This window comes from Artemia sp. Qi Xiang Cuo, chromosome 1 (assembly GCF_049724085.1).
Source record: "Artemia sp. Qi Xiang Cuo chromosome 1, ASM4972408v1, whole genome shotgun sequence".
In the NCBI taxonomy this organism is placed as follows: domain Eukaryota; kingdom Metazoa; phylum Arthropoda; class Branchiopoda; order Anostraca; family Artemiidae; genus Artemia; species Artemia sp. Qi Xiang Cuo.
In genome coordinates this window covers 80,478,476-80,494,940 of record NC_142794.1, presented here as the reverse complement: position 1 = coordinate 80,494,940, position 16,465 = coordinate 80,478,476, and the positions used below count along the sequence as shown (strand labels likewise).

Sequence of the window (16,465 nt, the reverse complement as noted above, 5' to 3'; positions counted from 1 at the left end):
ACAACATCTAGAGTCTGTACTCAATTCTTCTCAACACATATTGTCAACAATTGGAACAAATTATCTAATGAAACTGTTACTGCTGAATCGGTTGATGTTTTCAAAAGAAGGCTAAATGCAGAGTGGTCCTCCAAAGAGTGTAAATTCAATTGGGATGCTATCAAAGATGGAGCAGCACCTGGTCACCAGTGATTCTTGTATATACCTAGTCATCATTCTGGAGCTCTACAAGGAGAAATCCTTTGATTACTCCTAGCTGCAATTTAAGGTAATTGCCAATGCACTTTTCAAAGAAGATTATCACCACAGCCACTGCCATGTATATGTACCTGGTTGTTTTTGCCACCAAAGATTGTTTTCGGTGTGCTCAGATTTAGCTAGCAGTTTCATACAAGATCTGGTATCTATTTTAAATTATAAATCTATGGTTAATACTATTGAAATATACCAAAATATGATGAATATATAATACTTTATTAACAAAATTATGGACTTATAGAATCTTATAGAATACAGGCCACCCAGAACATATAGATATCATTAAAAATTGCATTTAAAAGGATCTGTGCCTTCTGACCTCACCTCTGCACACCAAACATACTCCACTAGGTATGATTTCAGACTGTGGCAGGCTGTACCTTGGTCCCATTTATTCCTCCACTTTGCAGAACCCCACATTCTTTCTACTTGTTGAGTTGATGCACCAGTTTCTGGTGCTTCAGAACATCAGAACCCTAATTTCTTCAGATCAGCTGTGTTGTAGCCTCTCCAACAATTGGACATAATTGTTGAACCTGGCTCAATATGTAGCTGAATTTGTTCCAGTAAAGTTTCTGATTTTTGGTTGGGGATTTCCACTAAAAATGGGGATTCCTCACTGTTAGGAAACCATGTGTTGGCATGCAAGCCAGCTTTTTTTCCAACATGGCCTAGTTTTACACTTCCAAAAAGGGTCTTTATCAAAAGAGTATAAAGTCCTGTTGTGTCCATTGATGCATTATTTTATTTTGGGCAAAACCCCCTTATCCTGGAAAAGTCTAATTGCCTTTTCTTCAGTCCTTAACAAATTACCTTAGATTGCACTTGCCAGCAATAAGGACAAGTCCTGCAAATGCTGGTCACTGATGATGATAACTCAACTTGTTAGGTGCATCCCATACTGCAAGCCAAGGTTTTTTGCACCAGTCTTTGTCAATTACAGACTTTAAGGCTTTGACACTGGGAGACATAATAGCATTCTGGCTAAGGGAGTTCCATAGGCTGACTACATGGTTAGAAAAGAATTTGTTTTGTAGCCTGGTGCTAGCATGTTTTTGATAAAGCTTCAAGGGGTGACCTCTAGCACTTGCTGAACTTACTATCTGGAACAGGTTGGGGATCACACTCTGGTCACTTACTAACTTTTATGTCATTATTACATCACCTTGACTATGTCTATATGTGAGAGATGGCAGTTTAAGCTTGTGTAAGTGAGTACTGGCTGAACTTACCTCTAGTACTTTATAAACTGGCTATCTTGAACAGGTTGGGGATCACACTCTGGTCACTTACTAACTTTTATGTCATTAATACATCTCCTTGACTATGTCTATATGTGAGAGATGGTAGTAAATTATTGTAATTTAAATTTATGTTATTTAGTTGCATGTTGCTGCACTGATTCCAGAATTGATATATCACCCTTATTGACTAGAGTAGCAATACACATCTCAAATTCTAATTTCAGTCTGACCAGGGCCTTTAACAGCTTGGTGATCACAGCTGGAGATCTGCTGCAAAATGTTATTTTTATTAAACAAAGAGTTTGGTTGGCACTTGCTACTGCAGATTGTGCCTGAAAATTAAACTTTAGATTATCATCATCCAAGACACCCAGATCTTTTTCACCATGACTGCATATGAGTGGCTGTTTTGAACCATCACTGTATTCCTGAAAATACAGGCACAGAGGGTTATTTGTTCCAAAATAAATTACTCTGCATTTCCGGATGTTAACTTCAAGCCGCCATTGATTTTGCCAACTTTGAGAATGTATCAAGGTCAGCCTGGATGACTATGGTTCAAGAGTCATGGATGGGACGAGTTATTTTGGAATCATCCATGTACAAGCAAATTTGATTCTCTATGATTGAAGGCATCATGTGAATAAGGTGAAAAGCACTTAAGATGAATTGCAGAAGAACTAAAGATCCATTGAACACTGAATATTATTTATAAATAATGTGAAATTTTAATGTAGGGGCTTCTTGCAATCTTGAAGAGTAGTTGAGTTAGGTGAATAAAAATCTCAGGAATGAATCCAGGGCCCAAAATTTGGTAAATTTTCTGTTGAATGGAATATTGAGATACAGGCTGAGAAATAGACATGTCAATAGAATCAGAATTTCATCCTGATTCTAAATATAATGTTCATTTATGTTGCAAGCTTACTTAACCCCCCCCCACCCTCAATAAAAGATCATCATTAAGGGGGGAAATTAAAGTAAATTTGCAACACAAATGAATGAAACATCTGTTTCATACAATCTGAAAGCACTATAGTCATATTAAACCTGCTTATTATGTTTATACCTAGGAATAGTTTCTCCCAAGGTGTGCTTGATTCTTAAAAATGGCCTGAAAAATTGGAAAGTGTTATCTGGAAAGTGTTATCAGTTTCAAAGCCAATCTCGATAAGGAATGGGAAACCAAACTATGGCTCACGCAATGGGATGAAGCTGATGTCCCGCGGCCCTATCATCACTAACTGGCGTACACTGGACTCGTCCATATCGCTAGCAAGTGCGATTTAAGGTAATTTAAGGTAATTTTAAGGTAAAAGAATCACTGTTTCTTAGCTATCTCAACAAATTGAGATAAAATCTTGGCTGTTCCAAAAAGTGTAAAAAATGTCAAAGATATAAATGAGGGGTGAGTTTAAAGTAAATTTGCAGTGCAAATGAACTTTATTATAGGCTATTTGGATTCAGGTTAAAATAATGATTCTAAAGATCTATATGTTTCTTATCTATCTCAATATTATGTTAATTGGAAAATTTACCAAAAAACCTGTGAGGAATTAGTAAGCTACAATTTCTACCCTTTTTCTTATTTCTGCAGCTTAAAATATTGTGTACATAACATATTTATACCTGTCTGAATTCAGAAAAAAAAATTATAAGGTAAGACCATCAGTATAGTCCAGGCGCCAGGACCTAAAAATGTGATACTTGCATGAAACATCTGTTTCATACAATCTGAAAGCACTATAGTCATATTAAACCTGCTTATTATGTTTATACCTAGGAATAGTTTCTCCCAAGGTGTGCTTGATTCTTAAAAATGGCCTGAAAAATTAGAAAGTGTTATCTGGAAAGTTTTGTTTGCAGACCATTATTTTTTTTTTTAACAGAACCTATCTGAGCAAAAACACAAGCACATTAATGTGAGCAGAGAAAAAATAGTCTTTTTATTGATTGAATTTTCTTTTTATTGGATCAAATAAAGGATGAATAAAAATAAGCTTGTAAAAGTAATTGATTAGAAATTTATTTGTATTAAAAGGAAATGAACAAAAATGGCAGTGTACTTTCTCAGTCTGGTTTAGATATTCAAAAAAGAGACTATCCAGTCAAAGAACTTTATAGTAACTAATATACTTAATAACATAAAAATATTGATAAATATTTACATTAGAAAAGGCTATAAGCATCAGAATCTAACACAATTACAGCTGTTCAACTGTACAGAAATACCTGGCTAAATTTAATCTCCATTGGTCTCTAAAAACATGTGACATTTTTAATCACAATGCATTAATTCAGAACCTTGTCACTGAATCCAATTTTAACTTTCCTGGTGAAATTGGTTGCCTCTTTCTGATCAGATAGATCACAATTAGTCAAGTACCAGAATCATTATTCTAATCCCCTTCCTGTTCACAATATATTCTTGTAAGGTAATCTCTTAGGTTGTCTTCTTTTTTTTTAGTAATAATCAAAAGTCTTACTAAGAAATTTTCCTATAGATGAAAATTTTTTTATAACCTTAATGTCATCATAACATGCTATAGACATTTAGTGAGTAATTCTATGAGTATCCTCAGTGACATTCCACATGATGCCTTGTAATTAGACATGAGAGTTAAGCCTTCTAAGTCCATCATAGCCCCCCTCCCCCCCTTATTTCTTTTCTATTGGCAGTCATGGGATCTAAGGGTAATTGTTAGTAAATGCCTGTATGGCAAAAATTACGAATTTCTGTTTCTAATTTTGTATTTAGCATATTAAACCATGTAGTATTGTAGTATTGTCACCTATGGAATTCAAGATTTATAAGTGAAAGTTTAACAATGTTAGTTAAATTTTTATGATATCAACTGTATAGATACTTACTTCTAACTGACAGAGTCCTACTTATCTTTTAACAGCAGCAAGAAAGTACAAGGCAAAGAACTGATCCTTGTGGGACTCCATGTAATGTATTACCAATATTTGAAGAATAGGAAAGTATTTCTGCAGATTATATAGGTGTACACAGGCTGTTGATATATTATGCAGTTGTGATTGTAAATATAAAATTTTATTGCAAAATTATTAAAATTTGTAGCTACCATCAAAAGGCTACCAGGTTTGATCCCCCCCCCCCCCAAAAAAAAAAGAAAAGAAAATTTGTCAAACCCATAATAAAAGGTAACAGAAATAAATATAACCAAATTTTTTATGTGTTTTGTAACTTTTCTTGTAACCCCCTCCTCCCCTAAAAAGACCCATCCCCCAAACATTCTTGGATACACCCTTGGCTACTCCATTATAGTTATCCCAGCCATCATTGATTATAGAAGTTAAGTTGATCAATACCTACTCTGCTGCCCTTGCCTTCCTAAAGCCTTACAATTTTAAATTGGTTTTGTGTTAGGGTACCATTTGAAACGCCTGGATATTGGGATGCTATCATGAAAAGTCTACTCTTATGCTTAGTTTGAATGAGCCTGAATTTGGTCTTTCTGTTTTGATAATAGTTAGTTTTATATTGTAGTTTTTCTTTACTAGTCAATGTTATTATCCTGAATATTTCCTTTATGTGTTTAGAACTATCACACTTTTTTTTATTAAGAACTTTTTTCAAAAACAGGTGTCAGTCTCTTCACATATGGGAATACTCTTGATGGAACTAATCATTAACAAGATGAATATTTTATCAACAAAAGTCCTAAACAAATAAGTAGAACAACAGGGAAATTTTTATAAAAGACAGTGGAACGCAATTTTAAATGAATATTTCGACCCTATATCCAAGGGCCGTCCTCAGCAAAACAGATGAAGAGAATAAAAACAATATAAAAGAAACTTACATTAAAATTCAATCATTAAAACTGAAAGGTTTTTTTTAAAAAAATGTTAAAAAAAATGCTATTTGCTACAAAAGTTCCTTTTACAGTATTCAATCATACCAAAATTAATATTTCAAGCCATCAGAAAAATATACAGAAAGCAAATACTGCCGCAAAAAAGAAAAATTGCCATTAAAAATAGTAATTGAACATTAAATTACATCATGAAAAATCATGGTCAAAAGTCCAGCTTTATTTTAACATTGGTTGTACGTTAGCACCAGTAGATCTAGAATAAATTTTTGAATGGTTGGAGGGAGGGGGTTGTCACTAGATAGAAGGTGCCAAGAATATCATAAAGAATTTAGATTAAAAGCTGATAGTTTTCAATTTACAAACTGCAAGCTACATTTGACTGCTATTTATCACATTGTACTACCAAGTTTACCAAGGGGGTTTTTTGAAAGTAAACCAATAAATTATCTTATTTGCTGTTTGAAAGATGTCTTTGTGTTTGCTAGGGTATGCTAGCATTCAAAATTTTTAGTTGAATAGTTTTTAGTAGTTCTAATCACAATTTGCAGTAGAATTTTTCAATAAATTGAAAATTTATGATTGGTTGCCTTGAATTAGCTCTAGCTAAAGCTTAGTATTATTAAAACATCAATATGATTTGGCCTTTACAAGGTCGCCACTTTTCTCCTTTTGGTGCTTTGACTCTGCCAAGGGCTTCAGTATCAATGAAAGCTCAGGCATACTAATAATTTGACAATCACGCCTCATTTTTCAATACAGGATCTTTGATGCTTGCCTCTGAATTATGCACAAGGGCTTGATATTATCCATTTTCTTTTTCTAGTACCCTAGTAGATTTTCTGGAATAGATTTGGTGAGCTAAAATCTCCAAAATTTTCAGGAACTATACACCAAAAAATGCTGGTTCAGGCTATATGCTCTATAGATGTAGTAGAAAATAAATATAAACAAAATGATAATTCATGCAAACTTACAAACCCGTCAAGCCATTTATTTGTATTATTTGCTTGTCTTAAATTTTCTACTTCCATTATTTTATCAGAACACTATTCTCTTTTGACCAGCACAAGGTTGACTGGAGAATGCACCCCCCCCCCCCAAAAAAAAAGACTTATTATTCATGGCTCATAGCTCTGTATTTTGTTTTCTGCTACTGTACAGAACTAGGCTATAACTATCTAGAGTACACTATGGCATTTTTGCTCAAAGATTTTGTTTCTCTGGCTAATCCAAAGTTTTGCTAGTTGTTCATTGTAAATCAAAACATTTCAAATAGACTCATCTTACAATTGTAAGCAAAATATAAACATTAGATAAAGTGAATTTGAACTATTTGATTGGTTTCATTATATTGTTGATAATTTTGGGTTAAATGTATGTTATAACCTATCTACATTAAATTGTATTTTTTTTGTTATTTATATATTTATAAATTTTGAAAAACCCAAACAATTTTCATTTAAGACGTGAGAGGAAAATAGAGGAATTATAATTTTGAAATAAAAAAATGGAATAGTATCTTACAAGCAGAAAAGATTATAGAGAGGAGAAGGGGCTTGAACAAGAATTATCTGAGCGATAGATCATACGAAAATAAGAGGAAGTGGAGAAAGCATTGAAATATGAGCTAAAGGGGTGTGAAGTGGAGGCCATGGATAAAATTGCTGAGGATCTAGAAGATGCCACTAGACAGCATAGTAGTAAAATATTATACTGGCATGTTAATAAATTCAGAGGGAGTAGTCAATCGGGACTTGTCCCAGTAAAGATAGGAACAGGGCGAGTAATAGCGACAACAAAATAGTTAAAGTGAGATGGTTAGAATATTTTGAGAATTTTCTAAAACAGGATGGAGTTGCAGGAAAAGATATGGAGGAAAATGAAAAATTTGTTATGCCTCGGATGTGGAGGGAGATTTTTTTTTTTTGAGGAAGAATTAGTGACAGTACTAAAAGGATTAAAAATAATAATGCCTGGGTGTTGATAGTGTTGTAATGGGGTCTTTTAAATATGGTGCCTCTGAGATTAGAGATAATTTACTGAAGATTGTAAGTATGATTTGTGAAAAGGGGGAAGTATCTAGCGATTTTAGTAAAACTAATTAAACCCCTTAATCAGAAAGGTGATAAGAATGAGTGTGGTAATTATAGAGGCATTAGCCTGGTCCCTGTAGGTAGGAAATTACTTATTAATATGGTACTTTTTAGACTGAAAGATGCTGTAGACAAAGTTTTAAGAGTAAAAAGTGCAGCTTTAAGAAGGGTACAGGATGTGTTGACTCAAGTTTCACTCTTATGTTAATAATTGAGAAGCGCCTGAGTTATTGAACACCTTCAGTCCTCAGTCCTATAGATTATGACCAAGCGTTCAATTCTGTTGATAGAAGAGCTTTAGTGAAAGCCTTATCCTTGTTGGGTATACCAGACAAATACATTGAAGTGATTAGTGCTATATACAAGAATAACACTGCTGTATACAAGAGTTAAAGTAGGAAATGAGGGTAGAAGCTGGTTTTGTATTAAATCAGAAGTTAAGCACTGTTGCGTTTTATCCCCTTTTATATTGATCATTTTCAAGGACTTTGTCTTAAGGAGGACAGGAAAGACAAAGGGAGAACACGGAATCGAACGGGTAAGAAAACTTTCCTGGACTTAGATTGTGCTGATAGTTTAAGCATCCTAGATGTATCCTAGATAAAATTGCGAGCAAAATGAATGAACTTTAAGAGCTGTTACAAGTTTAGGGTGCTAGAATAGGTTTGAAAATAAATGTTAGAAAGACTAAAATCCTAAGGCTAGGAATAAGTGAAGATGAAAAGGTGACATTGGGTAATGAAAAGATTGATCAAATGGACAGCCTCACTTTCCTTGGTAGTACTATTAATAAAGACACTGGGAACTGTGAAGATGTTAAAAGTTGAATATCCAAGGCTCAAGGTATTTTTTTCACAGTTGGAAAAAGTGGAGAAATAGGAAGATACGTCTGCAAACCAAGATTAGAATATCGGAAGCTACAGTGATGACAGCAGTCAAACATAGTCGTGAAGCTAGGGCGCTCCGAAAGACGGACAAATATTTGCTGAATGTTTTCCAGAGAAATTGCCTGGGGATTGTTTTGAATATCTGGCTGACTGACCGTATTTCAAATAGTAGGCTGTATGATAAGTGTGAGATTCGATCCTGATTTCTAGGGCTATAGTGAGAGAAAGGTTGAGATGGCTAGGGCACATTCTGCAGATGAAGGACAAAAAACTATAAAAGGTTGTCCTTTCCGGTCAACCGTCTAAAACTTGACGGAAAGTTGGTCGTCCGCGATTGGGGAGGAAGGATGTAAAGAAAGATTCAAGGGAAATGGGAATTTCCTGGCTGGGTACAAAGTGGGAGGCTTTGAATATATTAGGATGAATGAGGACCATGTGTAGCTGTGTTGGCCTCAGGCTGCTTGATGCTGCGGTGAGATGTTGTAGTAGTAGCAGTAGCAGTAGTATTGTCTGTTCCTACTGATCCAATAGATGTTATCCACCTCTAAGAATTTTTGTGATTTATTGAAACATTTCAAGGAAAATATATAAGTTTTAGTTGTTTTGTAATATTAACAATATATGATAATCTAAGTAATATACAAGTTCATACATGCATAAGGGATATTCTTTTCCACTCTAGAAACCTTCTAGAACTCTATCTAAAGGAAAAATCATGTCAAAATGTGCATAAATCTGTATTTATCAGGCCCACTTGTTGCTTAGAAGTATTCTCTGATCCACCAACATAAAGCAGAGTGCACCCAAAAGTTAAATAAATGTATTTATCTGTAACGTAAGTAAATAAATCCAAATATTTTAGAGGGTGGCACATAAAAGGAACTTGCTTTTTTGGTATAAATACCTGGCTTTTTGCTTATTTGAACATACTTTCTTAAAAAAAAAGTATAACTGGCTGCATTGGGCACATAAAAATTTACGAAATTCAACGAATCTTTTTCCTATTTTTCCCACTAGTTTTTGATTATATTTTTAACCCTTGTTGTTTCAAGGAATATACTGATGGGTTTGATAGAACATCCTCTTACAGAGATCATTCAATAGAGATGCACGGTGCTGGTGTAAGGAGTTCCTCAAGTACACAGAATAAACATCTTCTGCTCCAATAATAAAAGAGATCTGTATGCCAACCCACTTTGTAGAGTCCAATTCTGCCATCATATACCCGAATTGTATGAAGGTAGAATTGTATGGTACCTATATATGCGTAAAATTGTAAATAATTTCTTTTATTTTTAGACATATCTGAATCAGAGCAAGATAATTATAGAGCTAAAATGGGAAGAGACAAAGAATTAACTACTCAATTGTCTGATGCCACTAGTAGTTTGGCTGATTTGGCATTATATTCTGGTGAATATTTTCAAGTTGTAATTTGTACAGATGTGTTTCATATGCTTTAAGTAATTAAGAGTTTTTTTTTCCAAAGTAGTGTATTATATAATATTTGAACTTGGAAAATGATTAACATGTTTTGCATTTCAGCAAATATGAATATCATTGAAAATAATATTCACACTAGCTTTTTGGCAGGCTAAAGAGCAGAGGTGTCAAGCTCAGTCTTATGAAGTGCAAGTTTGTCATTCAAAAGTTGTTATTGGGCCAAGGCGTAATTGAATTCTATGATTAAATAATTTATTTGTCTTAAGATATTCATCTGTATGGCTTGAATAATAGTTAGGCTTTTGTATTTTTAGCTGATGATAGTTGTTGAATACTGTAATTAAAGTTAGCTTTAAAACCTAGAATTACTTGATACATAAGTAGCCGTACATCATTCGTGATTTATGAATAGCTGCACTCATGTATACCCTCAAAGACTATGTAACGTTAAAGTTATAAAAGTGTAGCTGGCGATTCACCAACGCCATTTGGCCTTAGGTTGCCTTTTTGACCCTAAACTTTGTATAGCTGTCCTTTCAGATACTTTAAAATTTATGTGCAGTTAAAGCATGCTGATTTATGGCCCAGTAGCCCTACCAGCTTACAGTAAACTATATTACTTAACCTGGCAAGATTTTCCCTAGCTAACCTAGGTCTACTTTGTTCAGACTGCATTTTAGCTTTAATTAGTTCTTGAAAACAAAAAATTCACACTAACTATCACTAAGAGAAAAATTTCAGCAATATGAAACTGAGGATTAACCATACCAGATTTCGAATCTTCTTTGGAATCTTGTACTTTTTTAATGAAGTTGCCAGACCCTATGCTTTTGGTGGCACTAGTAGTTTTCATCCCATCTTCATTTATCTTTCTTTTCTTTTGCTTTTTACTTTCCTTCCCCTCTTGTTTTTATTATATTTTTGATCTTATTATTCTAAGTTGTCGAACATCCAACTTTTATAAGCTCTAAAAATTCCGAGCATTAATAAGGTAAAATTTTACAAACAATTTGAAGTCTGAAATAAATTATTCGTTAAAAAAATGACAAGTAAGGATGCCCTTTTGTCCACTAATTTTTCTTTATTACATGTGTAGTTATTTAAATTAGGTACTTACACTGAAATGTGTGTGGGGGGTGAGGGAGAGGAAATATTTGGAAAAAAAGCCGAAAATAGGATACATGTTGGGAAAATTTGATACTATGGGAAAATCATAACAAAATTAAAATTATTTATTGGGGAATGGAGTAGGAACCTGAAAGCCTCTCCTTCTCCCTATGTATGTCCCTGAGGTGAGTACATACGTTAATGATATGAGCATGTAAATCTGAATAACTTAAGAATTATGTGTACAGACTAGATAAGGTGACTAGTAGTTTAGATTAAGTATCCAAGTGCGAGAGATTTAACAGGAAATCAGTGGCTAAGGTAATTGGGATTGCCTTGAAAATATGAGAAGATTCTGCATGCAGATCAGGATAATTGTAGACCTTGCTATAAAGTTGTGGGGCATTGCTTTGTGTATTGTTTGTGGGGTATTGTATTGTTAACGTTAAGTGGTTCCAGTTTAATGAACATATCCCGAATACAAAAATGCTCGTGAAGTTAAAAAGAAATGCTACTTATCATAGGCAGCGCAATAGCGCTGCCTACGTAAAGAACGATATGGGCAAAATGTACTAGTGTTTTTTTTTTTTTTTGGGGGGGGGGGTGTTTGTTTTTTTTAGACCAGGGCAGTTTGTATAGCAATAGTTGTCGTAGAAACACTGACAGGGTTCATCCGATTGGACATTGAAAGGGCTGCCATTTTTAATTGTCGAAAGTGATTTGAGGGCAACCAGCCCTCCACCGACGCCCATCATTTCCCCAAAAACACCCAATCAAAATTTGGAGATTGCCATTTTGTTCAATGTAATTGAAAGGCCCAGAAGTTATGTCTTTGAGGATGACACTCCCCACAGCCCGCAGGGCCAGGAGTGTAAGTTAATCCATGGGGGCATATAAGGTTTTTTTTTTATAAGGCAACCAGCCCTCACCCCTCCCACGCCCATCATTTCCCAAAATACATCCAATCAAAATTATGGGATAGCCATGTTATTCAGCGTAGTTGAAAGGTCCAATAATTATTTCTTTGAAGATGACACCCCCCACAACCCTCAGGGCAAGGGTTGTAAGTTATGCCCCGGGGGCATATAAAGTTTTTATGCACATGATGGTCGCGTAATCTTCGGAGGGGACTCATTGGATTGTAAATCAAAAGTTCCGGTACCCTTTTTAAGAGTCAAAGTGTCGGAGGGCAACTAGCCTTCTCCTCACGGTCCATTCTCCCCAAATACATCCAATAAAAATTTTGAGATAACCATTTGTTCAAAAACAGTCTAAAGGTGACATAACAAGGCCTTTGGGGTTAACACAACCCCCTTAGAGTCTGGGGCAAGGATTGTAAGTTGTCCCTTGGGGGCTTATAAACTTTTTATGAAAGGGGTGGTTGTGTGATCTTCAAAGGAGGCTTATCAGGTTGGAAATTTAAAGCTCTAGTTCTCTTTTAAGAATCAAAAGTTATGGGGGCAACTAGCCCACCCCCCTGACACCCTCATGTCCCCAAACACATCCAATCGAAATGGTGAGATAGCCATTGTGTTCACAACAGTCCAAAGAGCATCTAACTGTTCATTCAGGGTGTACACAACCCTCCAGAGATCAGGGGCAAGGGTTGTAAGTTATGCCACGGGCATATAAAGTTTTTATGGAACGGATGGTTGTATAGATTTTGGATTGGATAGGGCTCATTTGATTGGAAGTTAGATGCATGTTTGAACTTTATTTTCCAAAAAGACGAAGGGAACTCAGGTAAGCCTTTCGTAGAATGTTGAGGGGAATGCTGAACTAAATCAAAACACATTCTGAGTATATGGATTGTCAAAAGGGCGTAACTCATGAATGACTGGGTATATTAATTTGGAACTTTCAGGAAATGATAAGGGAAGTGATCAAAAAGGGAATATTTGCTTGCTACCACCACTACTACTGCTACTACTACCAGACTACTCCATTTACAGTTTTGAGGGAAAATTTGAACTAAATCAAAAGACGCTATGTGCATTCACATTGTCAAAAGGAGCGTATCTCAAGAATTGATTATGGCTATTAAATTAGAACTTTCAGAGAATGCTAAAAGGGGAATGTCATCTTACCAAAAGGCAATATGTTCAGGCTACTAATAGTAATTCTATCACTGCTACATTACTACTGTTACTTCAACTACTACTTCTATTGCAACTGCTTGGTAAAGGCAATACGCTAATACTGCTGATGTCACTAGTACTACCGCTATTACTATTAATACTAGTGCTAGTAGTACAAAGACTACTACTGTTACAACTATGCTTAAATGGTATGAGGGTGAAATTTTCAAGGAATTTTTTTTCTGGGGGAGGGGCGAACTTAATCACAACACACCATCTGTATGTAGGTTGTCAAAAGGGCGTAGCTGCAATATCTTAGGAACAGTTTGGTGTATGAAGTTGAAACTAACAGGGCTTGTTGTGGGGGATGTTGAATAAACCATAAGAAAATATTTGCATCCTATTGCTACTACTTCTAATCATACTACTAGTACTGCTGCTATTATTACTATTACTACTACTGCCACTAAAGCTAAGGCTACTACTATTAACTTTGCTGCTACAACTGCTACTTCTGCTAAAACTGAGGGTATTTTGGCAAAAAATTTAGGAAATATTGAAACTGAATGGACCTAAATTGAAACACAATATGCGCAAATATGTTGTTAAGAGGATATATAAGAAATGCTTCGAAAACGGTTCATGGTCTTAAGTTTAAACTTTCAGCGTGTGTTGAAGGGGGTGTCAAAGAAACCAAAGGTGCTATGCGCATACTTCTACTAATGCGCAACTATTGCTACTGTACAAGCTAAGAGTATTAAGGTGAAGCTTTCAAGGAATATTTAGGCGGAAGTTGAACTAAATCAAAAAGTTCTAGTGTCATTTTTAAGAGTCGAACGAGATTGGAGGGGAAGCAGCCCTCCTCTCAAGTCCATTCCTTTTCCAAACACATTTAGTCAAACATTTTTAAGCAGTTATTTTGTGCAGCATATTAGGACGGTCCAGTAACTATGTCTCTAGGGTATTGGATATGCCAGCCCCCCGTAATTATGTAATCGGCCCATTATGCTTTAAAACTAAATTTTCTCTAAAAAATAAATCAAACGGTACTTTATATAGGGTTGTAAATAAGACACCTCAGCAATATATCAACAACGACTGGGGGTATTAATTTGAAACTTGGGGCTACTACTGTTACTACTTCTGCTCTTAATATTTAAATAAATCAAAAGAGTGTAAATCCATCCAAGTTGTCAAAGAGCGTAGAAAGATTTTTTTGGGAACGATATTATATCATATTTTTCAGGTCAACTTGAGGAGATATAAAATTAAATTAAACAGTACTATTTGTGTCAGGATTAAACACTGGTGAAAAAGTTTCTCCCTCATGCAAATAACAAGCCAAACTATGGATTCTTATAGAAAAAACCGTAAAGATATAAAATATTTTTTTCCACGAAAAAGACCAAGTCAATAAAAAACGAACATAAATTAGTTAAAAAAACTTTTTCAACTAAACAAGTTTTTCAAAAAAGAGCTCCATTAAACCAAAAATGAGCAGAAATAAAGTCAAATAATCTTCAAAGCGCGAAACTACCACAAATCACCATAAAAAAATGAATGATACCCGGAACGAAGATAAATAACAGTAAATAACCGCTTCAAACTCAAAACTAACAGAAAGTAACATTAATAAGGCTGAAAACCCCCATGCCTTCTCAAGACCAGAACATAATATGCACTGTCCTGAAAAAAAATAACAAAGGACCGTGGACTGTCAGTTTAATTTACATATACTGATATTTATTCCTTAAAGTTTCAATTTTTTTATTTATTAAAGTAAAAAAGTGAAAACATTTAAATTGTATTTTAAGGCATGGGAGTTGTCAGCACTAATCATGTTAGTTTTTGCTCATTTTGAGGTTGACTCGGTTATTCATTCTAATTTCTGTTCGTTTCGGTTTCATTTATTTATTGATTTCGGTTTGTGGTAGTTTACGCCAACGATGTAATGTTTGACTATTTCTGCTCATTTTTGGTTTAATAGAGCTCTTTACTTTTCTTTGAAAAACTTGTTTAGGGGAAAAACTTTTTAAAATTAATTTGGATAAAGGAGGAACTCTAGGTAAGAAGGCACTGCTAATTTAAAATAAGGATGACTCCTCATTCAGGGGCTATTTATATAAATAAACTTCAAGGAAGCTTTATAATCAGATTAGGGGCATTTTCAAAATTGAATGAAGAAATCACGGGATCATTATGTTTAGTTTTTGCTTTGAGCTAGTATCTTCTAATCTGGTAAGCTTCTAATCAGTTAAATATAATCTGAGTGGAAATATTTTTGTGGGTCGAGTTTTGGGGCTAGGGCCTGCAATAAAATAAGTTTTTTTGAAAACCTATAGGCCCACTGCCAAGAAGGTTTCCCGTTTTTTGAGTTTTAAAGCTCGAAAAGGAGGAGAGGGTTGGCATGTTGTGGTGTTAAGTTCCAAATTTCCAGTTACCCAAAAAAGCCCCCATTTCAGCTTTAATTTCCTTTTTTCAGTTTTTTTTAAACATATTTCTGTTTTCAAACTGATTCAACTATATCCATTTATGACTTGTGGCCCTACCTCTTCAGCTGTTTATGAAGTTCAGGTATTACGCAATAAAAATTTTCGCCAAATCCTCTATAAAGGACATTTTTAATCACGAATTGATTTTAGTTGGCAACTCAAGAGTGAAGTTGTTGACATTTTGACTAATAAAAACCACAATCTTCAAAATACATATTCTTTGACCTGAAATCTTAAAACAAATCAGTAGTATAAAAAAAGAAATGTTTCGCACTCAGGATAAATAGGACCGCATTTTTTCAAAATTTATTGTTCTTGATAAGATCCCCCTGGTCCCCAAGTCAAAATTTAAAATGTAATTGACCCGGAAATTTAAAGCGTCCACTTGATACTTACATAGATACTCCACTCGATACTCTACTGATACAGTCCCTTGATATTTACAGTACACTGACCTTAGTTTAAGGGGCGACCATACTTGAAGCGACCTTCCTATCTCTCCCATAGTAAGTGTTTTGAGTTTGTCTGACATTAATAGTTGAGGCAGTTAGGCGGTCTCAGTCTTTTCTAATAGAACAGAATCAGGTGAACATTTTGATTTAGCAAAATGCTAAAGCCGACACCTATTTTTCCTGAAATCCCAAAAAAACTCGAAAACCTATTTTGGGTTTGCCTGCAAGATCGCTGCAGTCAATATTGTCGTAATTGGTACTTAAAAATGCAGCGAAAAATATTCTATTGAAGCGATAACAGCATATTTTTATAAAAAACACTTGCTGACTGCAGTCCCTTCAAATACTTTACATACCAACGTTTCAAATTGCTTATCACCCGACAAAGAGCCTAAAATGCTTGGAATCAAACGGATGTGGGCGCATAAATTATGCTGAGGGGGTTAGCGCTTCCTTTTGTTCAAAAGCGGTCAGTTTGACTTTGATTTAGTGAAGCTTTAGCTCTTGAAATGATTTATTTGGTGTGTATAATTTAAAAGCGTTAGCTTGAGAGTTGGACATTCGAC

The 16,465-nt window shown here is 34.8% G+C and overlaps 1 protein-coding gene across 1 annotated transcript in view; it reads right to left on the bottom strand.

The window, feature by feature from the left end:
* LOC148956787 (brachyurin-like) overlaps positions 1-16,465 on the bottom strand; it is a 625,076-nt gene that overhangs the window by 432,988 nt on the left and 175,623 nt on the right. The gene's annotated exons all lie outside the window — the stretch shown is intronic.